Consider the following 27,448-nt stretch of genomic DNA (forward strand, 5'->3'; position numbering starts at 1 on the left):
CAACTCACACACGACCTTTCTGACCCGCTTCTTCCAGGTCACACCAAGGCAGTCTTAGCTTTGGATCTCTCCAAAGCTTTTGATCGCATTGAACATCAGGCGATCATGACTGCTCTATCCCCATTGAATGTGGGTGTGCGCACGTTCAAGTATTCAAGCATTCAAGCATTCCTGACTGACCGCACGGCTGAGATACACTTCGGCCCTCTGTCTTCCACCTCCTACACACTTCAGAGTATCGGCACCCCTCAAGGGTCCGTCCTTTCCCCCTTTCTCTTTAACATAACCCTCCTACCCCTCGCCCGGAAATTGGCAACTATTCCCCACCTCAAGCACACTCTTTATGCCGACGATATCACCCTGTGGACCACCCACGGCAGTGACGGCGACAAAGAGAACACCTTAAAGGAAGCAGCCACCCTCACCCAAAATTACGCACGGACCATCGGACTGTCTTGCTCCCCAGAGAAGTCCGAACTGCTCCTCATCCGGCCTAAGAACCACCGTTGTCCCCGCTCCCCCATTGCCATTGAATTGAATGGTTACCCAGTACCTGAGGTTGGCACCCTCCGTGTATTGGGCTTGCACATCCAGAACGATGGCAAAAACACCACTACCCTCAAGAAACTCAAGCAGGTTGCAGACGCGGTATCGCACCTCATCCGCAGGGTTTCGGGACATCATAGAGGCATGAAGGAGCGCGACCTATGTCGCCTCATTCATGCCTTTGTCCTCAGCCGTGTACTGTACACTACCCCATACTTACAACTATCCAAACATGACGTAAACGCTTTGGATGCTTTGATTCGCAAGGCATTCAAGGTAGCACTTCATCTTCCCCTCAACACACCCACAGACAGATTACTAGGCCTGGGCCTCCACAACACGATCGGGGAACTGGTGGAGGCCCACCGACAGGCCCAATACATCAGGCTCACAAAAACTTCCACAGGTCGGTATATCCTGGACTCCCTGGGAATCAAAATACCGGCCAACGACCCAATCCTTCTCGCCATCTCACGATCCCTTCACCGAGAGCTTCTCATCAGGCCGCTCCCGAGGAATATGCACCCGTCCCACCATGAGCAGCGCCGCAGAGCCCGTGCGAAGGCACTCCATCGAGCGTACGGCCCCCAGCCGGACGCCGTATGGGTGGACGCTGCCTGCACGGGTGATGAAGCGACAGCAGCTGCGGTGGACTCCTCTTCATCCACCCTCCTCACACTACCTCTCCCTCCAGATACGTCCCCAGAGGCTGCAGAGGAAGCCGCCATTGCACTTGCTATAACCCGCACGGAAGCCCGGTATATTTTAACTGACCCTAAAACTGCGATTCTAAATTTTGCTCGAGTCCGAGTTCATGTCCCTGCTTTTGGCATACTGGCCTCGCCCGATGTACCCCCGCCCCGCCAAGTGGAGCTGATATGGGTTCCTGCGCACTCCGGGAATCCCGGAAACGAGGCCGCCAACCTTTTAGCCCGAGGTTCCTTAAACCGGGCTCAGGTGGCCTCGGATCGGGGATTCACGAAGGATCGCATGCACTCATTCAGTGAGCTGACCCAGGCATACAGAGCCTCTCGCCAGCTCTACCCCCCGCCCCACCCCTCCCTAGATAACAGACACGCAACACTCTGGCGCAGATTACAAACACATACTCTCCCCTCGCCCCTTACCCTAACCCACTATCATCCCTCCTTCCCCACTCCTACTTGCGCCCTATGCCCAGAACCCTTCGTTTCTTCCCTCCACATCCTTTCCCTCTGCCCGGCGGACCCTCCCCCGCGGGACCTAGAGAACCTCAAGACCTGGGAGGACTGGGAGACCCTGCTGCACTCGGAGGACCCGGCCGTGCAGACCATCGCCACCGGCCGTGCTGCCAGTGTTATGGACCTCAGGAACATAAACACTTGAGTGAAGTGGGGTCGTGCGGGGAGCCTGGGGCGTGCCCCGAATTCCTTTGTAAATAAAGTTTTCTCTCTCTCTCTTCTGACCGACCGAGGCCGATGCTTTCTGTCCAGAGTTGTCGCTGACATTCTTCGATCGTGCTCTACGAAACATAAGCTCACCACCTCCTACCACCCACAGACGAACGGCCTCACAGCACGCTACAACCGCACTCTCACCGATATGCTGGCTATGTACGTTTCTCCGGACCATCGCGACTGGGATACCGCTCTCCCCTATTTGAACTTCGCCTACAACTCCTCCCGCCATAACACTGCCGGTTACTCCCCTTTTTATCTTTTGTATGGCCGCGAGCCCCTGCTGCCTCTGGACACGCTGCTTCCCACTTCTACTGCTCCGCCGTATGCATACGCCACGACGCCATTACTCGCGCTGACCACGCTCGCCAACTCGCACGCTCCCGGCTCCTCGCTTCCCAGAGAGAGAGAGAGAAAACTTTATTACAACAGGAATTCGGGGCACGCCCCAGGGTCCCCGCACGACCCCACTCCACTCAAGTGTTTATGTTCCGAAGGTCCATAACACTGGCAGCCCGGCCGGTGGCGATGGTCTGCACGGCCGGGTCCTCCGAGCGCAGCAGGGTCTCCCAGTCCTCCCAGGTGTTGAGGTTCTCTAGGTCCCGCGGGGGAGGGTCTGACGGGCAGAGGGAAAGGATGTGGAGGGAAGAGGCGAAGGGTTCCGGGCATAAAGTGCATGCCGGAGTGGGGAAGGAGGGATGATAATGGGCTAGGTTAAGGGGTGAAGGGAGTGTGTGTGTCTGTAGTCTGCGCCAGAGTGTTGCGTGTTTGTTATCTAGGGAGGGGTGGGGCGGGGGGTAGAGCTGGCGTAAGGCTCTGTGCGCCTGGGTCAGCTCACTGAATGAGTGCATGCGCTCCTTCGTGAATCCCAGATCAGAGGCCACCTGAGCCCGGTTTAAAGAACCTCGGGCTAAAAGGTTGGCGGCCTCGTTTCCGGGATTCCCGGAGTGCGCGGGCACCCATATCAGCTCCACTTGGCGGGGCGGGAGGGCATCGGGCGAGTCCAGTATGCCAAAAGCAGGGACATGGACTCGGCCTCGAGCAAAATTTAGAATCCCAGTTTTAGAATCGCTTAAAATGTACCGGGCTTCCGTGCGGATTATAGCAAGGGCAATGGCGGCTTCCTCTGCAGCCTCTGGGGACGTGTCTGGAGGGAGAGGTAGTGTGAGGAGGGCGGATAAAGAGGAGTCTACCACAGCTGCTGTCGCTTCATCACCCGTGCAGGCGGCGTCCACCCATATGGCGTCCGGCTGGGGGCCGTACGCTCGTTGGGGTGCCTTCGCACGGGCTCTGCGGCGCTGCTCATGGTGGGACGGGTGAATATTCCTCGGAAGCGGCCTGATGAAGAGTTCTCGGTGGAGGGATCCTGGGATGGCAAGCAGGGTTGGGTCGTTGGCCGGTATTTTGATTCCGAGGGTGTCCAGGATATACCGACCTGTGGAGGTTTGTGTGAGCCTGATGTATTGGGCCTGTCGGTGGGCCTCCACCAGGGGTGGTATTCTGCCGGTGTCGCCTTTTGCGACATGTCGCATACGGGCGGGGCCTAAAAAAGTGCTTACAGATGCTCGAAGAAACGGAAAAAGCCGCCGGCACTTTCGTCTGCGGTGCATTCATTCACTCCGAGAAGCGACAATTTACCACTGCTGATCCACTAGCAGCAGTAGTTTCGTATCTTTTATAGCAAGAATATTTGCCATCACATGACGTCTAATGTTCAAAAAAACGTTTGCAAATTTAATATAAACTCGCTTTACTTCATTTAAGTCTATAAAACATCGCGAAAAAGCACCAAATCTATTTTTCTTTCGTTCCGGACGGTTGTGCTAGGTTTCGGCTGCGTTTCGGGCAGTTGCAGACGGTAGCAGTGTAGCTGGAGGTCCCATTAGGCTTGCGCGCTCCAGAATCGAGAGCGTATCTAAAAAACTAGTCTGAATTGCAGCTTAAACTTTATCGTCGAAGCAAGGTAAGTCATAGCGAAAAGTAACAACACCAGTAGTTGCCGGTAAACATGCCGACCTGAATCGCAAGGACTGCTGAATTGGCTGAAGCGGGCGGCTCTCGCTTGAATGGACGTCGCCATGTTTTCACGCCAAGGGCGCAAAAGCCGCAACTGCCGATTGCGTTCGTACGCTAACGGTAGCCCGTCGCCCGCGCGAATCGCTTCAGCGCATTCCGTTGTTCGACTAAGCGTAGTAAATTGGGGCGACGTCACGATGACGTAGAAGGAAGGCGGATCCGTGTCGTCATGCCGCCGTCAACGCGGCTCGAGCCAATCAGCGAAGTGCGACTGCGACATGTCGCAAAAGGCGACACCGGGAGAATACCACCCCAGTTGCCCGATCGTATTCTGGAGGCCCAGGCCTAGTAATCTGTCTGTGGGTGTGTTGAGGGGAAGGTGAAGTGCTACCTTGAATGCCTTGCGAATCAAAGCATCCAAAGCGTTTATGTCATGTTTGGATAGGTGTAAGTATGGGGTAGTGTACAGCACACGGCTGAGGACAAAGGCATGAATGAGGCGACATAGGTCGGGCTCCTTCATGCCTCTATGACGTCCCGAAACCCTGCGGATGAGGTGCGATATCGTGCCTACAACCTGCTTGAGTTTCTTGAGGGTGGTGGTGTTTTTGCCATCGTTCTGGATGTGCAGGCCCAATACAAGGAGGGTTCCAACCTCAGGTACCGGGTCACCATTCAGTTCAATGGCTTCCCAGACCTCTCAGCAGAAATTCTACAACCGCCGTCACCGTATGGTCTCCTTCACCCCTGGCTCTCTCGTCTTGCTTTGGTCGCCAACACGCCGCGTGGGGCTCTCTGAAAAACTTCTGTCCCGCTACATCGGCCCGTACCGTGTCCTGCGCCAAGTCACCGCAGTCACCTACGAGATCGCTCCGACCTTCCCCGGTGCCACGTCCTCTCAGCATCAGACCGATGTTGTGCACGTCTCTCGCCTTAAGCCCTACGTCTTGCAGTCCCCCTCCCTGCCCCGATGAACACCGAGACGGTGCCTTTCCGACCGGGGGGCCATGAAACGGATAATCTCCGTGAAGACGACGCAGAGGAAGTGCCCGGTGTGTGCGCGCTTGCCGCTCGGGGCTAGCTGTGATCTGTACCCTGTGCTCCGGTCGTCCTTGTGCCGACATAGACTTCGGGCCACGTAACAATATATACGCCAAAAAGTTTCCAGCAATCCCTTCATTAATACGATGAAAAGCCATCCATTCCACGCATACCTTCATTTTAGCCCAATGCAATTTAATAGCAGTCGCCAAAATTTTACCCCCCATCAGTACCGCCCGCACTCCGAGCGTGCACCTGCACGGGAGGAGACGCAGGCAGTGGCGGCTGGGTCAAGTTGGGTGACGTCACGGAGGGAGCGCGCAGGCCTTAAGTGTCTAGGTGGCTTTTTCTGGGGGCATTAAAGAGGCCAACGATTATGAGGGGGTCTCTGTTCGCCATCTTTAACGCCCGACTGAAAAATTCAGGGGCACTTTGACTGTCTAAAGTGCTTAGAGGCGAAAGTGTTTTCCGCACCACTTTCGCTGCTTCTGTGACACTGGTGGCGTCACATATAATGGAGTACCAATTACTAAGCGATGAGAAATCACTAATTAATGGTTAATTACTCATTAATTCCTGAATACTAATTAACTGTTAATTAATGGCGCTTAAGCTTCGCCTTTAGGAGTAGAACGCGACAGTGTGTTGTAGCTCTGCCAGGGAGTCCACGGAACGCCGCCACCCGTTCGGCGAGATGCCTTGCCCTTTGAACGCAACGCTTTTTGAGGAAAGCAAATGGCGCAGTAATTCTCTGTCATCTCGGTGGACACTTGAACCGCACCGTAGAGTAAGGAAGTGGGAGTTAAATAAGACAAAGAGGGCCCGTAATGAAGAAAATGAAAATTTTATTTGAGGAAAGGAAATTACGCAGCAACTGACTCACATATCTCGTTGGACAGCCGTCAAAATTCATGGGGGCACTTACTTGACCTAAAGTGTGGTCACTGATGTGTGGTTGAGATGTTAAGTTTGGCCTCTAAAAGAGTGGAACGCGACATTGTCTTGCAACGCTGCCAGGGAGTCCATAGAACGCCATCGCCCATTCGGTTCTATGCCTCGCTCGTCGGTAAATTGGTTTTTGAGAAAAGAAAATGTATCTGTCTCTCATAGCTGGGTGGACACCTAAACCTCGCCGGAAGGGAAGGGAGGAGGATGGGGGTGAGCGAAGACACAGTATTCTCTAGACGTGCCTTTGTTCATTCCAAACAGGGGAGAGAGCGAATAAGTGGAAAGGGATGACGTTGTCAATTTTTGCCAGAGTGGCCACTGTTTGCAACCTGTTCTTCATCGGCAGGCTCTGGTACGTCATGCAGGTGTTGCACTGTTCACGGTTAAGCATTCAAAAGCTGCACAGAATTTTCGCCGTCTTCATCTGGTCGTCTGACTGGGAGCGCTGCAGCCGGACCAACCTGTTCAGGCCGGTACAGGAAGGTGGGCTGGGACTGGGCCATTGGTTTCTTCGGCAGCTGGTGAATCGTTTCTTGTTTTTTCGGGAAACAAGAGACCCATTTTTGCGCACCGTATGCCAAGTTAGGCTGCGGCGCCTGCTGCCGGAGTACGTAGTCGGAACTGCTGAGGTTTACAGTAGGGTCAGCGGTTTCTTTCCGCGCGGTTTTCGAATGACTTTCTGTCCACTGTGAAACATAAGAAACTGTACCGTGCTTTGTCTAGGTGGCTTTGGCTTTGTGCGATGTAGTTTTCCCCGTGCCCTTGTACAGGGCCTTGTACAGTGTAGGGCCAGGCAAAGCTGTTTTAAAGAGAGTGAAAAAAATGCAGGTGCCGCCAGGAACAAAAACCTTCTTTTTTAAGCTGCACACCGGAACCTTACCGGTTAAAAACTTTTTAGAGGGAAAGGAATTCTTTTTACCCTGGGGATCTCACTGTTTGATTTGCAGGAAGCCCGAAACAATAGACCATGTTTTTTTACACTGTTGGGAAAGGGCTTATATTTGGGATGTGTTGCAGCGAACCTTAAAGAAAGAATTTCCGCTAGACCCGTACGGCATTCGGTACTTATCTGTTGAAAATGAGGGTGGGGTGCCTTTTGACTTAATAATGCTGACAGGCCTCCACTGTATATGGCGCTCCAGAATGGCAGGCTACCAATGTGACCGAGACGCAAGACCTTCCAGGATTTACTTTCGCGAAAATATGGAAATGTTTCTGTCCATTCAGAAGGCCGCTGCGGACCCTCCGGAGTGGCTCTCAAAACTAGAGCCGCTCTGTACATTGCCTGAATTTTAATTAGACGAAGCCAGATTCATGCTGGCTGACCACGAGTCGTATGTACATAGCGTTTATTGTGTTTTGTTGATTGTTTGTTTTGTCCAATTTTCTTTGCAAAATCCAGGCAATAAAGAAAAAAAAAGCTGCCATGGCGAAGTGGATAGCATGCTCGTCTCGCTCGCCGAAGACCGGGGTTCGATTCCCGAGCTCGACGAATTTCATACTCGGTTTTATTTATTTATGTGGCCTGACTACAAAAGTTAATTAGGGTAATTGGGTAATTAAGTAATTAACTAAGCTAAGGAGCATCACTATACGATCCCTTCAATTGGTTGCATGGCTACTAGAAGTGCAATTGGCCCCGTTTGAAATTCGCGCACTGTGACGTAACGACAGTTTCGACCAATTGAAAAGCGTGACATTTCCGTCGACAACTGCTGCTTACAACGATGAGACATTAAAGGCTTTCGCCTTAATAAGTCCGCAAATGTGACGTTTGGAAGTTTTGGAGAGCTGTAAACGTTGAGTACGTGTAATGGGGGGTCCTGTTTGCGTAGCGGAAGGATCGTCAACATCACATACGAGAAAATCGCTTTGTAATCCATGTCCACCGGGGAGGTCGTATAATTTTTATGTTCGCAGATGCAGCATTGCGCATTCTGCTGATACACTCAGTAATTTGTGAGGGTGGCTGCGTCCGCCGGCTCTTGGAGGGGCACTCCAGCAGGAGGACTGGGGAACGTAGTTAGGAAAAGCCGTAGGTCGGCCCGCTTAGTACGGGCCTTGAAACCTATGCAGTTCCACTGTAAAATTTGGACAGAGGCCCAATTGCTCCGTAAGTACCATCGCGGTTTGTGAATGTCCGCCATGATTATCAGGAGAATTTGTGCTTACTAGGAAGGGGCCCGCCTTTGAGCCGGGTGCGCCAATGACAGCAGGTTGCGTCACGCTGGGCAGGTTGAGGTGTACACGGCGGCGGGATCCTGTTCCTCATGTGCGACTTTTGGTCTACCAGCCTTAATATTGGGACTCCTTATACGCTTGAGTGGATCGGAGCGCCTGGTAGCTAGTTTGTTTCGTCATGTGTGCGGCTATAATGGTCGGAAGTTTGTCTAGAGCCTCCTTGATGGTGGCTACGAATTGCATTTTTAAGGCGGAGAATGTGGAGTTCATCTGGGCCTCGAGTGCTCTAACCCTCGCCTCAAGCGCAGACTGCGCGGTTGCAGTCTGCGCGTTCGCCGGTGTGTCGCCATCCATCTCTTCCACCGCGGGGGCAGTGGGCCTCTGGGTAGGAAAATTTTGGCGCGCCTCAGTGAGGGCAAGACGCTTCTGTAGGTTAGCGATTTCCTCTTTGAGGGCGGAAATTTGGTATTAATCGGCAGTTTCTGTCCGCGGTTCGGAAGGGGGGGGGATGAGGAGGGGCTGCCCTGCCCTTGCTGCTCATCTGGGATCCCTGGATGACGGATTGCGCCCACGTCCGCGAAGAACCTGGTGGGAGAGCACCCGTTCGTTTCTCGACGTCGGCTTGGGGTGGTGGTGGTATTGCCTAAGGCAACTCCGGCTTGTCGGTATGTGTACCACCTGGCTTTCTAGTAGATGGACCGCCTGGCTTACGGTAGATAGACCACCTGCCTTGCCGGTAGATATATCGCCTGGCTTGCCAGTAGACGGACCGCCTGCCTTGCCCGGGGGCTCATTGGCTCCCTTGTTCTTGGTTTGGCGGGGCCGCCGTTTCCGGTGTTTACGGCGGCCCTTCTTGTGCGTCGGTCCCTGCGCCGGGCGCAGGGGCTGGGGGTTCGATACTTTGCAACGCACCCGCGGGCCCCCATGGTATGGGCACCGGCGCACAGAGGGCATTTTGGAATGCACTCGTGAGAGACCCGCACCCCCTTTAGAAGCTGGGCTTGTTGGCCGCACACACCACATGTGTCCGGTTATGGGCCAGGGCAGGCGTCCATACGGTGACCGACAACACCGCAGTGACCGCAGGCCGGGATGGTGCGCTGGTATTCACGGACTTGAATGAGCAGGCACTCGTAATGTATAAAGCGCGGCTTCTGCTTCCAGGAAAATGTTATTCGCGCCTGGTTCGACGTGGCAAATTTGCGTATCTCCAGAATTTCGCCATGGCGCCACTGGAGACTCGAACGGAGGGATTCCGTTGTATCTGAATTTCGTACGGTTACCACGCCGTAACAGACGTTACCACCATCTTGCCTCAGGTGGCCCGTAAATGGGACTTTCTTATTCTGCAGATTTATCTCTATGTCCTCGATAATTTTGTCTGCAGTTCCGGCTTTTGAAGTGTAAATTAGAATTAAGTTCTGATCGCGTTCCGAAAGAACTGTGAAAAAGTCCGAGGAGTCCGGTCCGAGGTAGGCTATGAACACCCGTCCGTATCCGTTCTCCTAAAATCCTCTTGCAAAAATACTCGAGTTCGCGTCTTCAGGACTTCCACGAAGTCTTCGGGTGTCGGTTTGGGTAATGGCTCCGAACTCCACGTCATAAAAGGCCGGCGCGCTGTGCCTTGAGCGGAGTTGTCGGAGCTGGCGCCGGCGGCGGGAGCGGCAGGGGAGGCCGCGTCGACGGACGCCGCTTTTAGGGCATGCCCCTGCGCTCGGCGAGCAACCGTGGCAGCGAGAGCGGCGCTCTTGAAGAGAGAGAGAGAGAGAGAAACTTTAATTTAACAGGAATTCGGGGCACGCCCCAGCGTCCCCGCACGACCCCACTGCACTCAAGTGTTTATGTTCCTAAGGTTCATAACACTGGCAGCACGGCCGGTGGCGATGGTCTGCACGGCCGGGTCCTCCGAGCGCAGCAGGGTCTCCCAGTCCTCCCAGGTCTTGAGGTTCTCTAGGTCCCGCGGGGAAGGGTCCGCCGGGCAGAGGGAAAGGATGTGGAGGGAAGAAGCGAAGGGTTCTGGGCATAGGGCGCAAGCAGGAGTGGGGAAGGAGGGATGATAGTGGGTTAGGGTAAGGGGCGAAGGGAGAGTATGTGTTTGTAATCTGCGCCAGAGTGTTGCGTGTCTGTTATCTAGGGAGGGGTGGGGCGGGGGCTAGAGCTGGCGAGAGGCTCTGCATGCCTGGGTCAGCTCACTGAATGAGTGCATGCGATCCTTCGTGAATCCCCGATCCGAGGCCACCTGAGCCCGGTTTAAAGAATCTCGGGCTAAAAGGTTGGCGGTCTCGTTTCCAGGATTCCCGGAGTGCGCAGGCACCCATATCAGCTCCACTTGGCGAGGCGGGGGTGCATTGGGCGAGTCCAGTATGTCAAAAGCAGGGACATGAACTCGTCCTCGAGCAAAATTTAGAATCGCAGTTTTAGAGTCAGTTTAAATATACCGGGCTTCCGTGCGGGTTATAGCAAGTGCAATGGCGGCTTCCTCTGCAGCCTCTGGGGACGTGTCTGGAGGGAGAGGTAGTGTGAGGAGGGTGGATGAAGAGGAGTCCACCGCAGCTGCTGTCGCTTCATCACCCGTGCAGGCAGCTTCCACCCAGAGCCGTATATTCCCGAAGAGCCGTATATTCCCGAAGGGAATATACGGCTCTGCTTCCACCCATACGGCGTCCGGCTCGGGGCCGTACGCTCGATGGAGTGCCTTCGCACGGGCTCTGCGGCGCTGGTCATGGTGGGACGGGTGCATATTCCTCGGGAGCGGCCTGATGAGAAGCTCTCGGTGAAGGCATCGTGGGATGGCGAGGAGGGTTGGGTCGTTGGCCGGTATTCTGATTCCAAGGGAGTCCAGGATATACCGACCTGTGGAAGTTTTTGTGAGCCTGATGTATGGGCCTGTCGGTGGGCCTCCACCAGTTCCCCGATCGTGTTGTGGAGGCCCAGGCCTAGTAATCTGTCTGTAGGTGTGTTGAGCGGAAGATGAAGCGCTACCTTGACTGCCTTGCGAGTGAAAGCATCCAAAGCGTTTATGTCATGTTTGGGTAGCCGTAAGTATGCGTTAGTGTACAGTACACGGCTGAGAACAAAGGCATGAATGAGGCGACATAGGTCGCGCTCCTTCATGCCTCTATGATGTCCAGAAACCCTGCGGATGAGGTGCGATATCGCGCCTGCGTCCTGCTTGAGTTTCTTCAGGGTAGTGGTGTTTTTGCCGTCGTTCTGGATGAGCAGGCCCAATACACGGAGGGTGCCAACCTCAGGTACCGGGTAACCATTCAATTCAATGGCAATGGGGGAGCGGGGACAGCGGCGGTTCTTAGGCCGGATTAGCAGCAGTTCGGACTTCTCTGGGGAGAAAGACAGTCCGATGGTCCGTGCGTAATTTTGGGTGAGGGTGGCTGCTTCCTGTAAGGTGTTCTCTATGTCGCCGTCACTGCCGTGGGTGGTCCACAGGGTGATATCGTCTGTATAAAGAGTGTGCTTGAGGTGGGGAATAGTTGCCAATTTCCGGGCGAGGGGTATGAGGGTAATGTGAAAGAGAAAGGGGGAAAGGACGGACCCTTGAGGGGTGCCGATACTCCGAAGTGTGTAGGAGGGGGAAGACAGAGGGCCGAAGTGTATCTCAGCCGTGCGGTCAGTCAGGAATGCTTGAATGTAGGCGTGCGTGCGCACACCCACATTCAATGGGGATAGAGCAGTCATGATCGCCTGATGTTCAATCCGATCGAAAGCTTTGGAGAGATCCAAAGCTAAGACTGCCTTGTTGTGACCTAGAAGAAGCGGTTGAAAAAGGTCGTGTGTGAGTTGCAGCATGGCATCCTGTGCTGATAGATGAGGGCGGAATCCCACCGTGCTATGCGGGTAGAGATTGTTGTCCGCCATGTGACTTGTGAGTCTCGCTAACACAACATGCTCGAGGAGCTTCCCGAGGCATGAGGTTAGCGAAATCAGGCGAAGGTTTTGAATGGTGAGTGGTTTCTTTGGTTTTGGTATAAATGTTACCTTCGCGTGGCGCCAGGACTGCGGGAGGTTACCCTCCCTCCAGCACTGGTTGAAGTATTTCGTAATGTGGGTGATCGATCGGTCATCCAGATTACGGAGCATGGAGTTTGTGATTTGGTCTGCAGCAGGTGCGGAGTTGGCGTGGAGAATCAGGAGGGCCGCTCTGACTTCCGTCTCCGTGATGTCGGTGTCGAGTGTGGGATTGGGTTGTCCTGGGTAGTGGGGTAGAGGTGTGGGGCCGCCTGGATATGTGTACATGGTTTGAAGTGTGTCTAAAAGGGTGTCGGGATCGTCAATATGTTCATGTGTGAGGCGTGTCACGTGGTGCACTGAAGCTTGCTGCTGTTGTCTCACCCACGCTCTGGGGATGAACGGTGATCAACGTCATCGCCTCCGGGTCATATTCCTGGCTGGCGGCTTGTTGGAAGGCCATATTATCGCAGAGCAGGGGCTCCGCCGCGTCGGGCGTTGGCGCCGCTGTTAGGCCTAGCGGAGCCACCGAGCATGGTCGAAACTTCGATTTGGCAGGATTTGTAAAAGTAGATCTCACCTCGGAAAAAAAGATATCCGCCGATCCCCTGTGACTTCCGGCGCACAATGGTGCAGGTCTTGTTGGCCCGGGGTGAAAAAATTCCGCGGCTCCAGGCGAGAATCGGCAGAGCCGATGCGCACCTGCTGAACGCTCAGCGCGCGACCCAGTCTCCCCCCTAACAGTGAGCGAACTCTCGCGGTCAACCGTGAACTGCCACCTGCCAGGATGGCAGGGTGGCATGGTACTTTAATGTAGATATAACGACAAACAGGAATTTCTGCCCACTTATGCGGGCGAACATCGCGTTCCACTCGATCGTAACGCCTCCCACGGCTGTGACAACCTTACGACAAACATGCGCAGTCCTCGTTTTGAGAACCAGGTATTGGTGCACCAAGTGGAGCATATATCTTTTTCTCCGACCATAACGGTTCCTTCAGGAGAGAGAGAGAGAGAGAGAAAACTTTATTTACAGAGGAATTCGGCGCACGCCCCAGGGTCCCCGCACGACCCCACTGCACTCAAGTGTTTATGTTCCGAAGGTCCATAACACTGGCAGCACGGCCGGTGGCGATGGTCTGCACGGCCGGGTCCTCCGAGCGCAGCAGGGTCTCCCAGTCCTCCCAGGTCTTGAGGTTCTCTAGGTCCCGCGGGGGAGGGTCCGCCGGGCAGAGGGAAAGGATGTGGAGGGAAGAAGCGAAGGGTTCTGGGCATAGGGCGCAAGCAGGAGGGGGAAGGAGGGATGATAATGGACTAGGGTAAGGGGTGAAGGGAGTGTGTGTCTGTAGTCTGCGCCAGAGTGTTGCGTGTTTGTTATCAAGGGAGGGGTGGGGCGGGGGGTAGAGCTGGCGTAAAGCTCTGTGCGCCTGGGTCAGCTCACTGAATGAGTGCATGCGCTCCTTCTTGAATCTCCGATGCAACACACGCGGAGGAGATTGCCATTGCTCTGGCTCTCACGAATCCCAAGTCAAAACACATCATCACCGACTCGCGAGGGGCCTGTCGGAACTACGAGTTGGGCTGGGCTCCCCCGCTTGCCTGGCGCATATTGGAATATAGCTGCCGATGCGAAGATCCAACTCCACGCAACCTGATTTGGGCCCCCGGTCACCAGGGCCTACAGAGAAACGAACAGGCCGATCAGGCTGCCCGCGCACTCTCTCCCCGGGCTATCTCCCTGTCCTTGGAAGCCTACTCCCAATCAGACAATCTGGCCCTTATATTCAAACACATCACCGATTACTACAAGGAGGAGCACCGGCGCTACCCGGCCCCTTGTAAGGGACTGGATCGCGCTGACGAGCGCCTCCTCATCAAAATTCTTACTAACACTGTACTGTGCCCGGCGGTACTTAAACATTTCAACGAATCCTTTGATGGCACGTGCCAGTTCTGTGGGGAGGTGGCTGACACCTTCTACATGGTTTGGGCGTGTCAATCCAACCCATCTATCCCCCCCAACCCCAACCCCACCAGAGAGGACTGGGAGGCAGCCCTGCTCGGCTGTCAGGACCTAAAGACCCAAAAGGCCTTGGTTCACCGGACGCGGGCGGCGTTGCTTGCCAATGGGGCCCCGGAATAGGGGCTACACCTAGTATTGTTAGGGGAAAGGGCCAATAGGGCCTACCCCAATCACCTCTCTGTAAATATTTATTGCACTATAAATGTTTTTCACCACCACCACCGATCAGAGGCCACCTGAGCCCGGTTTAAAGAACCTCCGGCAAAGAGGTTGGCGGCCTCGTTTCCGGGATTCCCGGAGTGCGCGGGCACGCATATCAGCTCCACTTGGGGGGGCGGGGGGCATCGACGAGTCCAGTATGCCAAAAGCAGGGACGGCCTCGAACAAAATTTATAATCGCAGTTTTAGAATCGCTTAAAATGTACCGGGCTTCCGTGCGGGTTATAGCAAGGGCAATGGCGGCTTCCTCTGCAGCCTCTGGGGACGTGTCTGGAGGGAGAGGTAGTGTGAGGATGGCGGATAAAGAGGAGTCCACCACAGCTGCTGTCGCTTCATCACCCGTGCAGGCAGCGTCCACCCACACGGCGTCCGGCTGGGGGCAGTACGCTCGATGAAGTGCCTTCGCACGGGCTCTGCGGCGCTGCTCATTGTGGGACGGGTGCATATTCCTCGGGAGTGGCCTGATGAGGAGCTCTCGGTGAAGGGATCGTGGGATGGCGAGGAGGGTTGGGTCGTTGGCCGGTATTTTGATTCCGAGGGTGTCCAGGATATACCGACCTGTGGAGGTTTGTGTGAGCCTGATGTATTGGGCCTGTCGGTGGGCCTCCACCAGTTCCCCGATCGTATTGTGGAGGCCCAGGCCTAGTAATCTGTCTGTGGGTGTGTTGAGGGGAAGGTGAAGTGCTACCTTGAATGCCTTGCGAATCAAAGCATCCAAAGCGTTTATGTCATGTTTGGATAGGTGTAAGTATGGGGTAGTGTACAGCACACGGCTGAGGACAAAGGCATGAATGAGGCGACATAGGTCGCGCTCCTTCATGCCTCTATGACGTCCCGAAACCCTGCGGATGAGGTGCGATATCGCGCCTACAACCTACTTGAGTTTCCATAGGGTGGTGGTGTTTTTGCCATCATTCTGGATGTGCAGGCCCAATACACGGAGGGTTCCAACCTCAGGTACCGGGTCACCATCCAGTTCAATGGCAATGGGGGAGCGGGGGCAGCGGTGGTTCTTAGGCCGGATGAGGAAGAGTTCGGACTTCTCTGGGGAGCAAGACAGTGCGATGGTCCGTGCGTAATTTTGGGTGAGGGTGGATGCTTCCTGTAAGGTGTTCTCTATGTCTCCGTCACTGCCGTGAGTGGTCCACAGGGTGATATCGTCGGCGGCATAAAGAGTGTGCTTCAGGTGGGGAATAGTGGCCAATTTTCGGGCGAGGGGGATGAGGGCAATGTTAAAGAGAAAGGGGGAAAGGACGGACCCTTGAGGGGTGCCGATACTCTGAAGAGTGTAGGAGGGGGAGGACAGAGGGCCGAAGTGTATATCAGCTGTGCGGACAGTGAGGAATGCTTGAATGTAAGCACATGTGCGCACACCCACATTCAAGGGGGATAGAGCAGTCATGATCGCCTGATGTTCAATGCGATCAAAAGCTTTGGAGAGATCCAAAGCTAAGACTGCCTTGGTGTCACCCGGAAGAAGCGGGTCGAAAATGCCGTGTGAGAGTTGCAGCATAGCGTCCTGTGCGGATAGATGGGGGCGAAATCCTACCATGCTATGCGGGTAAAGATTGTTGTCCGCCATGTGACTTGTGAGTCTCGCTAACACAACATGCTCTAGGAGCTTCCCAAGGCATGAGGTTAGCGAAATAGGGCGAAGGTTTTGAAGTGTGAGTGGTTTGTTGGGTTTAGGTATGAATATTACCTTCGCGTGGCGCCAGGACTGCGGGAGGTTACCCTTCCTCCAGCACTGGTTGAAGTATTTCGTAATGTGGGTGATCGATTGGTCATCCAGATTACGGAGCATGGAGTTTGTGATTTGGTCTGCACCTGGTGCGGAGTTGGCGCGGAGAGTCAGGAGGGCCGCTCTGACTTCCGTGTGCGTGATGTCGGTGTCGTGTGTTGGATTTGCTTGTCCTGTGTAGTGCGGTAGAGGTATGGGGCCGCCTGGAGACAATCTATAACTGTTAGTGAAGTGTTTCTTGAAGAAGGAAAATTCATGGGCACTTTGACTGTCTAAAGTGTGTAGAAGCAAACGCGTTTTCCGCGCCACTTTGACTGCCTCTGCGGCATTGGTGACGTCACCACTGGATGACGTCACACATAATTAATGACTTATTACAAAATGACTAAAATTACTGATTAATGGCTAATTACTGAGGAATGACTAAATACTAATTAACTGCTAATTAATGACGCTTAATCTTCACCTTGAGAAGTGGAAAGCGACAGCGTGTTTAGCGCTGCTAGGGAGTCCACGGAACGCCACCACCCGTTCGGCGCGATGCCTTGACCTTTGAACAAAACACTTTTCCAGGAAAGGAAATGGGGCAGTAATTCTCTGCCATCTCGGTGGACACCTGAACCTCACCCTACAGGAAGGGAGGAAGTGGGGGTGAAAGAAGAAAGAGGAGCCTTAATGAAGAACATGAAAACTAAAATTAAAAGGAAATTACGCAATAACTGTCAGTGAAAATTGTATTTGAGTAAAGGAAATTACGCATGAACTGTCCCGCATATCTCGGTGGACACCCGTCTTCCTTTGGTAGAGGAAGGTAGGAAGTGCGAGTGAATAATAAGGAAGTAATAAGTAATAAGGAAGAGAGAGAGGGGCCGTAATGAAGAAATGAAAATTGTATTTGAGGAAAGAAAATTACGAAGTAACTGTGTCACACATCTCGGTGGACACCAGTCAAAAGCCTGACACCTCTCCTAAGCTTCTGCTGGCAACCTTCTGTCGACAACAATAAGGCATTAAATGCTTTCGCCTTAATGTGTGTGGAAAATAAGTTGTCTGTAATTTTATGTACAGTCTTTGTCAAAACTTTAAAAACCAGGCGGTTTGCTTCTAAGCCTCGCAGTGGGACTCCTATAACATTCGTTGTAGTCCCTTTCCCACCCCCGCATGTGCCCTATGCCCAGAACCCTTCGCTTCTTCCCTCCACATGCTTTCCCTCTGCCCAGCGGGACCTAGAGAACCTCAAGACCTGGGAGGACTGGGAGACCCTGCTGCGCTCAGAGGAACCGGCCGTGGAGGCCATCGCCACCGGCCGTGCTGCCAGTGTTATGGACCCCAGGAACATAAACACTTGAGTGCAGTGGGGTCGTGCGGGGACCCTGGGGCGTGCCGCGAATTCCTGTGTAAATAAAGTTTTTTTCTCTCTCTCCCTCTCTCTCTCTACCCATTGGAGGAAGCAGGACCAGAAATCTTCTTACCTTCAGCAAATTTGGAGCGCTGGAGATGCATTACGAACCACACAGTGTGCTTCAGAAGCAAACCCCCTGGGCTCAAAACTTTTGACAAAGGCTGCACATACATGTCGCTCAAACTCCTCGCCTCAATCTATCGAAAAGCTGGAACAGCTTGCATTAGGAAGTAACGCGGGGGCTCAGTGGTAAGGCGCTCGTCTACCGAGCCGGAGTACCCGGTTTCTAACGCGACCGGGAGTCCAAGGAGATCCGCGTCCTTGGTCTCTTCATACACCACCAACGCAGAGTCGACACCACCCTAGCCAAACTTCGCACGGTGGGAGACCAGGTGGGCCGCATGGTCCGCCGGGTCTCCAACAAGCGGGGCGGATTACGAAGCAAGGATGCACTGCGGCTTGCCCATGCTTTCGTAACGAGTTGAATCCTCTACTCAACCCCCTACTTGCACCTGCGCAAACATGATGATGACCAACTGGAGGTCATCCACCGGAAAGTCATCAAGCGGGCTCTCGACCTCCCGGTCACCACGTCCAACCAGCGACTTCTGGCCTTAGGCGTGGTGACACATTTCGGGAGCTTCGAGAGGCCCACTTAGTCAACCAATACACGCGTCTTGCACAGACCACGTCCGGTCGCCGCCTCTTGGACCGGCTACACATCAAACATGACTACCATATTGAGGAAAGGGAGAGAGTGCCAGCACCCTGGAGACGCGCCCTCCGGGTCCGACCCCTTCCCCGCAACATGTCCAGAGAAGACCATAGCGGTCGTCGCCAGGCGCGCGCGGAAGCGTTGGCGCGATACTATGGTAACCAACAACATGTGTATTACGTGGACGTTGCCGGCCCACACCACGGGGTGTGGTACACGGCCGCAGTCGTACACAACACAAACACAGTCAACGGGCTCACTTTCAAAGCCTACAGCGCAACACACGCGGAGGAGATTGCCATTGCTCTTGCTCTCACTACTCCCAAGTCGAAACACATCATCACCGACTCGCGAGGGGCCTGTCGGAACTACGAGTTGGGCTGGGCTCCCCCGCTTGCCTGGCGCATACTGGAATATAGCTGTCGATCTGAAGATCCAACTCCACGCAACCTGATTTGGGCCCCCGGTCACCAGGGCCTCCAGGGAAACGAACAGGCCGATCAGGCCGCCCGCGCACTCTCTCCCCGGGCTATCTCCCTGTCCTTGGAAGGGTACTCCCAATCAGACAATCTGGCCATTACATTCAAACAAATCACCGATTACTACAAGGAGGAGCACCGGCGCTACCCGGCCCCTTGTAAGGGTCTGGATCGCGCTGACGAGCGCCTCCTCATCAAAATTCTTACTAACACTGTATTGTGCCCGGCGGTGCTTAAACATTTCAATCCATCCTTTGATGGCGCGTGCCAGTTCTGTGGGGAGGTGGCTGACACCTTCCACATGGTTTGGGCGTGTCAGTCAAACCCATCTATCCCCCCCAACCCCAACCCCACCAGAGAGGACTGGGAGGCGGCCCTGCCCGGCTGTCAGGACCTAAAGACCCAAAAGGCCTTGGTTCACCGGACGCGGGCGGCGTTGCTTGCCAATGGGGCCCCGGAATAGGGGCTCCACCTAGTATAGTTAGGGGAAAGGGCCAATAGGGCCTACCCCAATCACCTCTCTGTAAATATTTATTGCATTATAAATGTTTTTCACCACCACCACCGCGGTGGCCGCGTTTCGATGGAGGCGACACCCAAGAAGCGCTCATGTGTTGTGTGATGTCAGCGCACGTTAAGGATTCCCAGGTGATCGAAATAATTCCGGAGACCTCCACTACGGCACCTCTTTCTCCCTTCGTTCTTTCACTCCTACCTTCCTCCCTTTCCTTGCGGCGCAGTTCATGTGTCCGCCGAGAAACGCGAGACAGATACTGTGTCATTTTTATTACTCAAAAACCACTTTACAAATTAACCAAGTAACGTAAACGTTGTCAATTTCTTTTGTATTCCACGTCGAGCGCGGAGATAGTTAGTGGGGAGATAGTGGGAGTTAGTGCGAGAAAGTAGAGGTTAGCGGGATCGGTGTGTTATGAACTGGTCCAAACATACCTCCTGTCCCTTGCTAATAAAGGTTTTCACCGCCACCACCTAGTATTACGACCTTGAGGTAGCGCCTATATGGGCATCCCTATACTACATGTTGGAGACCAGCCCTGTCCTTGCATGACTTGCACTTACAAGTGTACTGCCCCGGATAATAACGACTACAAGCAACCGTGTTCGGACATGAGTTTGTTGCCAAGCGACGCCATGTTGCTTCCTGACCATTGCCCAGCGAGTTGTCTGCAAAGGACATTTCGCTCCTCCCATTCAGTGCTATTGCTTAATCTCACTCTGCGGTCGCATTTAGCGTGAAAGGGCCGGACGGCACAACGACTCGGAATGTAAGATTGCTAATTTCTTTAAGAGGCAGCCCAGAGGTTACAAGCCTTAGTCGAGCAAGCTTCTAGTTCGACATTGCTTCCATTTATTGCTTATGATCAATGAAAGGGCAGATTAACCGTCTTCCGGCTTTAAACCACGCCCGAAAGAATGATGGGGGGGGGGGGGAGTGAAAGAAATGAGAGACAGGCGCCCTTGTGGTGCTGTCTAAATTTTGTAGCGTGAGCTACATTGGCCACAGTCTCGCCGTTTCACGTGCTCCCTCCGTCAAGCATACTGCGCATTCGCCAGGAGCCAGTGACGTCACTGCGCACAGCTGGCGCGCCTCTTCGCCGACACTACTACTGGAGAGAACGCGAAGGGACGCATGCCATATCGGCTCCGTCAAGTGTCGCTAATTCTTGGGGCGTATCACTTCGGCCTCTCTTAAAATTTGAGCGAGCGGATTCCTAACATCACCAGGACTCTGGAGCCACCAAATTTCACCAGGTGGGCCCAATTTTCGCATTGCTAGGGGCGATTTCCACTTTGCCGCGAGGAGTGGACGCTGCGCCTAACGGCTGCGTCGCTCCCGCGGCGGTGACACCCTCGCTACATCTCAAGATGGCTTCTCAAGCCCCTCTAAGGGGCTACGACCCTTCCGAAATGGCCTGGACGACTGTTCCGGCTACCCAACCTGAAGCTCCTGCGGAACCTGCGCGCTTCGAGCACGAGGAGCTCTTCCAACTCGTCAACCGGCGCGGCAGAGCCGGCTCCAACAAGCAGGCTGCCACATCGCCGGCCTCCCAAGCTACGCAGCAAATCCTCACGCACGGGCCTGCCTCATCACTTAGAAAACAAGCTCAGTCGCGTCTGTGGAAGCCCCGTCCTATGCCACAGATGCATCCTGAAGATTACGTGGTCATCCTCAAGCCCAGGGTCACCGCCGACCTACGGAATACCTTCCGACGTGGTGAGTTGGGCAAAGCTCTAAACGCACACCTCGGCATCTCTACTGCTGAGAACATTCTCAACATCGTCCCCGCCTCGGAGCAGAATCTTCTCGTTGTAGGAGTACAGAATCCGCACCTCGCCGATCGCCTGATCGGAGAAATCAGCTTGACCACAAGCAAAGGCACCCTTCCCGTACACGGGCATTTGAAACAAACTGGAGACGTATGCCGTGGCGTCATCGGAGGCATCGCCGACGACGAAACCAGCGCAACGCTCACAGCCCAAATTGTCTGGAGAGGCGGGCAGATTGCAAGCATTCGCCGCCTTGTAAAATCATCCATCGCGGTGATCACCTTTGTGGGAAAGGTGGTCCCGCGGTACGTCCACTACAACGGGGAACTTACCCCCGTCCGAGAATACAAGCGAACCGTGCCCGCCTGTGTAAAGTGTGGTACTGTGGGACACCGCACGGACACTTGCCCCACGCCGAATTCATCTAAGTGTGGCTTTTGCTGCCAAAATGTTACTGTGACGCAGGATGGCCCTGTGCCACACGAGTGCAACCCGACATGTGCAATCTGTGGACTAGCCCACCCCACAGGCTCGAAAGATTGCACGGCAAAATTCCGTCGACTTCACCTTGCCGGTGTCAAGCCCTCTCGACATGGAGGATTCGAAAAGCCAGAGTCTGGAAACAGACAAGATCCCACCACCGGCGGAGCCAATGGCGGCGCGGTACATGGCAATAACGCCACCGGCTCGCGCGAGGAAAACGTCAACGCGGCTTTCTCATCTCCCGGACAGAAGACAACGGGAGAGAAGAAGAGAAAGAAGAAAAACAAGAAGAAAAAGCAGGCACCGCCACCGCCCCCTAGCGGAGACTACGCCAAGCACTTTCCCGGCCTCAAACCAAGTGGCGCTGCCGGAGCCCGGGCCCCGACGCAGCAACAACACACTCAGGTGAGCAGCTGGGCAGGGGTTGCTTCCTCTCCTCCCTCCCCTCCCTCCCCCTCGCCCACTTCCCCCTCCTCGGCTTACGGCGTAGATGTCGAAAGCCGCAGACAAAATGAGCAGCTTAGAGCACAGATCGGGCAACTGCTCGCCAAAATTCAAAATTTGGAAGAAAAGCTAGCTGCCGCGACGGGTATCCCGAGTCCCGAAGCCATGGAGAGTGAGCCCGAACTGCCGCCCGCGTTCGCGTCGGCAATGGCCGTGATGGAGGCGCGTCTCACCTCCAAGCTTCAGAAAATGGTAGAAACGGCTATGAACTGCATGGAGTCCAAATGCTCGTCATCGGTCCCTGCAGCCATAAGCCACTGCATGAAATCGAAAACCACCCGAACCAGTCGGCGGTTCGAGGGGATCCGAGCCTTCAATACGCACAAGAAAATTATCTGTAATCCCAGAGACGCGGCATCGCAGGACTCCAACCCCGCACCCCCACCCAGTGCTAGCTGTAGGCCAGAGTCCAATCAGCCCCCGTCTCTCACCTCCAATCCTAATGATGGCGGCACGGCCTAACAAGCGTTCCCCACCTCCGAAAACACACACGTTGGTAACCGTAACGCAACGGAATTGCAGAGGCTTCAAGACTCGCCAGAAACGCGCGAACCTGCTCCTCTACCTAGAAACTTTCGAGGCTTTACCCGCCGTGGTCGCCATCCAGGAGCCAGCAGCGGCGGCGAAATTGACTAACTACGTGACGTTCCAGCGAGACCCCCCTCGTCGTGTCTCCTCGTACACAAGTCTTACACAGCCACCGAAATCGACCTCGATCTCAACATACCGTACTCGTACGCCATGGTAAGGATCCTTCCCCTTCGCCGATCGGATCCTCCCCTGCACGTACTTAATGTATACTGCTCCCCGAAACTGAAGCGAGTGACCTTCGCGGACCTCTTTAGCCGTGCACTTAAAGAGGCGGGTCGCGACCCCCTGCTGATTGTGGGCGACTTCAACGCCCCTAGCCAGCTATGGGGCTATCGTAAGGAGGAAGTGCGCGGACGCATGCTGGCGGAGTTGGCGTCCACACTGGGCCTCACCCTCCATACCGACCCGGCATTTCCTACTCCCGTAGGCAACTCGGTGACCCGAGACACATGCCCGGACCTCACCTTCACTCGTAACATAAGACACGCAGACTGGATCAACACCGAGGATGCCCTCGGCAGCGACCACTGCATCATCAACACCACTGTTTATACACGCCCCCTAAAGCGCCCTACCACACTAGCACGCATCCCCAATTGGACCACCTTTCGCCAAAATTTCCCGTCCGACTCAACACGAACATCACAGAGCAGGGATACGCAAACTGGTCCCGGTCAGTCATATCGCACCTTCGCTCCCACGAGAAGCAGATACAGCTCACCGAGGTGGTCACGGACGTGGACAACCACCTCCTCCACCTATGGGAAGCGCGCCGCGGCCTCACGCGCCGCTGGAAGCGCCAGAAACACAACAAGAAGCTCAAAGCGCGCATTGCGGACCTCACCCGGCAGGCAGCAGAGTACGCGGCCCAACTCGCTGACTCAAACTGGGTAGACCGCTGCAACACGGCGGCGAGGCAGATGTCGAGCCGCAACACGTGGCGGCTCTTCCGAGCCCTCATCAACCCAACACATACCCGTACAGAAACGCAGAAGCAACTACGCAAAGCCATGCACTCATTCCAAGGAAATACAACGCAGTTGGCACAGGCGCTCCGGGATCGCTACCTGTGCACAACTCAGGACGCCCGCAGATCGGCCTACTCCTACGCTGGCAGAGAAAACTCGGAGTTGGATAAGCCTTTCCAGCTTCACAATCTGCGGGCGGGTCTGGCCAAAATGAAGAGGGGCACCACGCCGGGCCGGGACAAGGTCACCGTCAAACTTCTGGCGAACCTTCCTGATTCAGCGTACCAGTGCCTTCTAGAATACATCAATGCGATATGGACGGGGGAAACCCCGCTCCTCATTGACTGGAAAACGGCCCTTGTCACCTTCATCCCGAAGGCCGGAAAACCGATCGACACGGACAACCTCCGCCCCATCTCTCTCACCTCGTGTGTGGGCAAATTGATGGAGACGATGGTGCGGGATCGGCTGTCCGAGTACCTCGAACAACACAACACCTTCGCGGACACAATGTTCGGATTTCGCCCACATAGATCCGCACAGGATGTCCTGCTCCAACTCGACCGCGAAATCTTGAACCCCATTACACACCCCCAAAACGACAAAATAGTCCTTGCGCTCGACCTGAAAGGAGCGTTCGATAACGTAACTCACGAGATCATACTCACACATTTGAGTCAAACTCACTGCGGCACCAATACCTTCAATTAGGTTAAACAATTTCTCACGGACAGACTATCCTACATCAGAATACAGGACGAAGAGCACGGACCTTTCCTGCTCGGCACGAGGGGGACTCCACAAGGCGCGGTGCTGTCCCCTCTGCTATTCAACATTGCCATGATGCGCCTACCCGCCCTACTGGGTGCGGTCGAAGGGGTCCAGCACGCGCTGTACGCCGACGACATCACCATCTGGGCTACGCAAGGGCGCCTGGGGGATATGGAGACCAGCCTGCAAAAGGCCGCCAGCATAGTGGACCGCTATGCTCGAGTCTGTGGTCTGCAATGCTCCCCGCAGAAATCGGAATTCGTGCATTTGCGTCCCTCGCGCACATGCTCGACCCAAATAAATCTCTCGTTGCAAAGCGGTCCCATTCGCGAATCCAAGGAAATCAGAGTCCTCGGACTTTTCATACACAACCAGCGACGCTGCGACACAACACTCGCCAAGTTCCGGCAGGTGGGGGACCAGGAGGGCCGCATGGTCCGCCGGGTTTCCAACAAGCGCGGTGGGTTACGATGCAAAGACGCCCTGCGGCTGGCGAACGCATTCGTGACCAGTCGAATCTTGCATTCGACTCCCTATCTCCACCTGCGGAAACAGGAGGAGGATGCCCTCGAGGTCATCCTCCGCAAAATCATGAAACGAGCGCTGGACCTCCCGGTCTCTCCCTCTACCAGCCGCCTTTTGGCACTGGGGATGGTTAACACTTTTAGGGAGCTTCGGGAGGCCCACCTCAACAACCAATGCACTCGTCTCACAAAGACAGGGTCGGGTCGCCGCCTTTTAGCCCGACTTCACATCCAGCACACTCAATTCCCAGAGGAGAGATGCCGCCTTCCCGTACACTGGAGACGCGCCCTCCACGTGCGGCCTCTCCCCACCAATATGTCCAAAGAGGATCATAATGGCAGGCGCCTGGCGCGGGCGGAAGCCTTGGACCGCCACTTTCGGAGCAAACCAGGAGTCTTCTACGTGGACGAGTCCGGCCCGGACCCCAGGGGATGGTACACGGCCGCGGTTGTCCACGAGGGTAAAACAGTAGACGCCCTTACTTTCAAGGCCCAGTCAGCAATTCACGCAGAAGAGGTTGCCATCGCTTTGGCAGCCTCTCACACCTCCTCCAAATACATAATCACCGACTCGCGAGGGGCTTGCCGTAACGTCACGCAAGGGTGGGTTACTCCCATAGCTTATCGCATTTACCAAAATTGTAGCCGAGACTCGGATCCCGCGCACCGATCTCTCGTTTGGGCTCCAGGTCACCAAGGCGTCCACGGAAATGAGGCAGCCGACGCCGCCGCCCGCCCGCTCTCTCTCCGGGCATTTCCCACGGGACCCGACGCCGACCAGGGACACTGATTTCAATCCGATTTATACTTTTAAAGAAATATGCGAGTATTACAAATGCACGCACCAAACTCTTCCCACCCCGTGCAAAGGGCTCGGGAAGGTCAACGAGCGGGTACTCTTGCGCCTGCTCACCAACATGATGCTGTGCCCGGCAACTCTGCAACATTTCGATCCTCAATTCGACGGGCGGTGCTCACACTGTGGGAAGGTGTCTGACACTTACCACATGGTGTGGGCCTGCCAGCAGAACCCATCCCTACCCCCTATCCCAAACCCCACCCGAGAGGACTGGGAGGCGACCCTGTCCGGTTGCTGCACCCTCGAGGCCCAAAGGGCCTTAACGCAGCGCGCCCGGGCTGCTGCAAACGCCAATGGGGTACCTGTCTAGGCATCCCACCTAGTGGTTGTAAGGGCGTGACCCTTCAGGTCACGACCCCCAACACCTCTCCCTATGATTTAATAAATGTTTTCACCACCACCCACCCGCCTCTTCGCGCGCGCTCGCCGCTGCCGCTGCTGCCGCGGGCGCGGAGCCATGTGACGTCACCGCTCACGCTACGTATATCCTGGCATAGCAGAGCTAAGCCACTGCCAAATTTTTTTTTGCACCACCACAAAATGTTGAACGGGAATGGGCATCGCACAGCACACGTCCAGCACAATTTGCAAAGCTTTGGTCAGGTGCCGCTGGCCGTAACTATGCTTACCAGTCATAGTTGAACCCAGATTGAGAGCTGTGACAGTTTTCTAGTGAAGAGCGCTTTTACAGAAGGCTTTTTCCTTAAACAATTTCACGCAACATATGGAGGCTAGTGTGAACTTATTGGCGCAACTGATCTCCTGCGAGCTGCCGCAAATATTTGCGGCAGATGTGCCAGCTTAACCAGTGCATTTTGTTCAGCTTAAAACATTAGTACGTTCCAGTAGAGATGAGGTCAGCGGCTTGACCGGCGGTATTGATTTCATCTTGCTAAGTTCCCCATTCCTGTTAGTTACTTAGAAATGTTTATGGTACCTCTTTAATTGGCTCGCCTTACATGTGTCATGTGTTCTTGTAAATGTGAATGTATCTAGTAACCTTGGCATGTGTACATATGTAAATAAATTTTTTTCTAAACAAGTTCCCCATGCGGCAGAGGTTCGGGCGCGCCTGTTTCAGCAGGCGTGTTTAGATCATGTGCCCCTCGCAAAAGAGTTCCTGCGGCGGTGGAGCACCCGCTTCATCGCCGCCAGTGGGGGCCGCGTCACGGTGCGGCTCCTGCCGTATTCAGTCTGCGGTGCGCGGTGTCGGTGCTCGTTTATCGTATTTAGTGAGCGTGCTTCCCCCCGCGATGCCTGGACATTATGGACCCTTTGAACATTCTGTGCTGCGAATGATTTTGTGTGAATGGAGACAGCAGTCCCCGTCGTGTACTTGTTTCATAGTTTGTTTGTACCGAGCGACACTAGTCTCTACCTTGTTGTTTTTCTCTGTGAGGGACTATGGTGCCTTTGTATGAATAATCAGTCCAATAAACTTGTCTTCAAAACATGCACTTTGGACACTTGCGTTGCTTGTGAGAGCCTGTTTGTGTGTTGCATCGGACGATATCGGTCGCCGTAATGTGTTTTTATGTTTTGTAGAGGGACGGCTGACTCTTGTATGCTCCAAGGTACAAATAAACTTCTCTTCACTGTCATGCTCACGGACACTTATGAGCTCCTCTATGGCAACGTTTTTGTGTGGACTTGGCGTCGCGGGTTATCGGCGAGTAGGTTAAACAGGGCGTACGTTCCGACGAGCCTTTCGCGGACAGTGTGTGCGGCGGTAACCACGTTTGACTTTT

At 54.7% G+C, this 27,448-nt stretch overlaps 1 pseudogene; it reads right to left on the reverse strand.

Annotated features, from left to right (window-relative positions):
• Positions 1–2,458: 2,458 nt before the first annotated feature.
• On the reverse strand, positions 2,459–16,182 carry LOC149366830 (uncharacterized; annotated as a pseudogene).
• Positions 16,183–27,448: the final 11,266 nt, after the last annotated feature.

The sequence above is a fragment of the Amblyomma mixtum genome, chromosome 1 (genome assembly GCF_055824585.1).
Source record: "Amblyomma mixtum isolate Tamu chromosome 1, ASM5582458v1, whole genome shotgun sequence".
Classification (NCBI taxonomy): Eukaryota; Metazoa; Arthropoda; class Arachnida; order Ixodida; family Ixodidae; genus Amblyomma; species Amblyomma mixtum.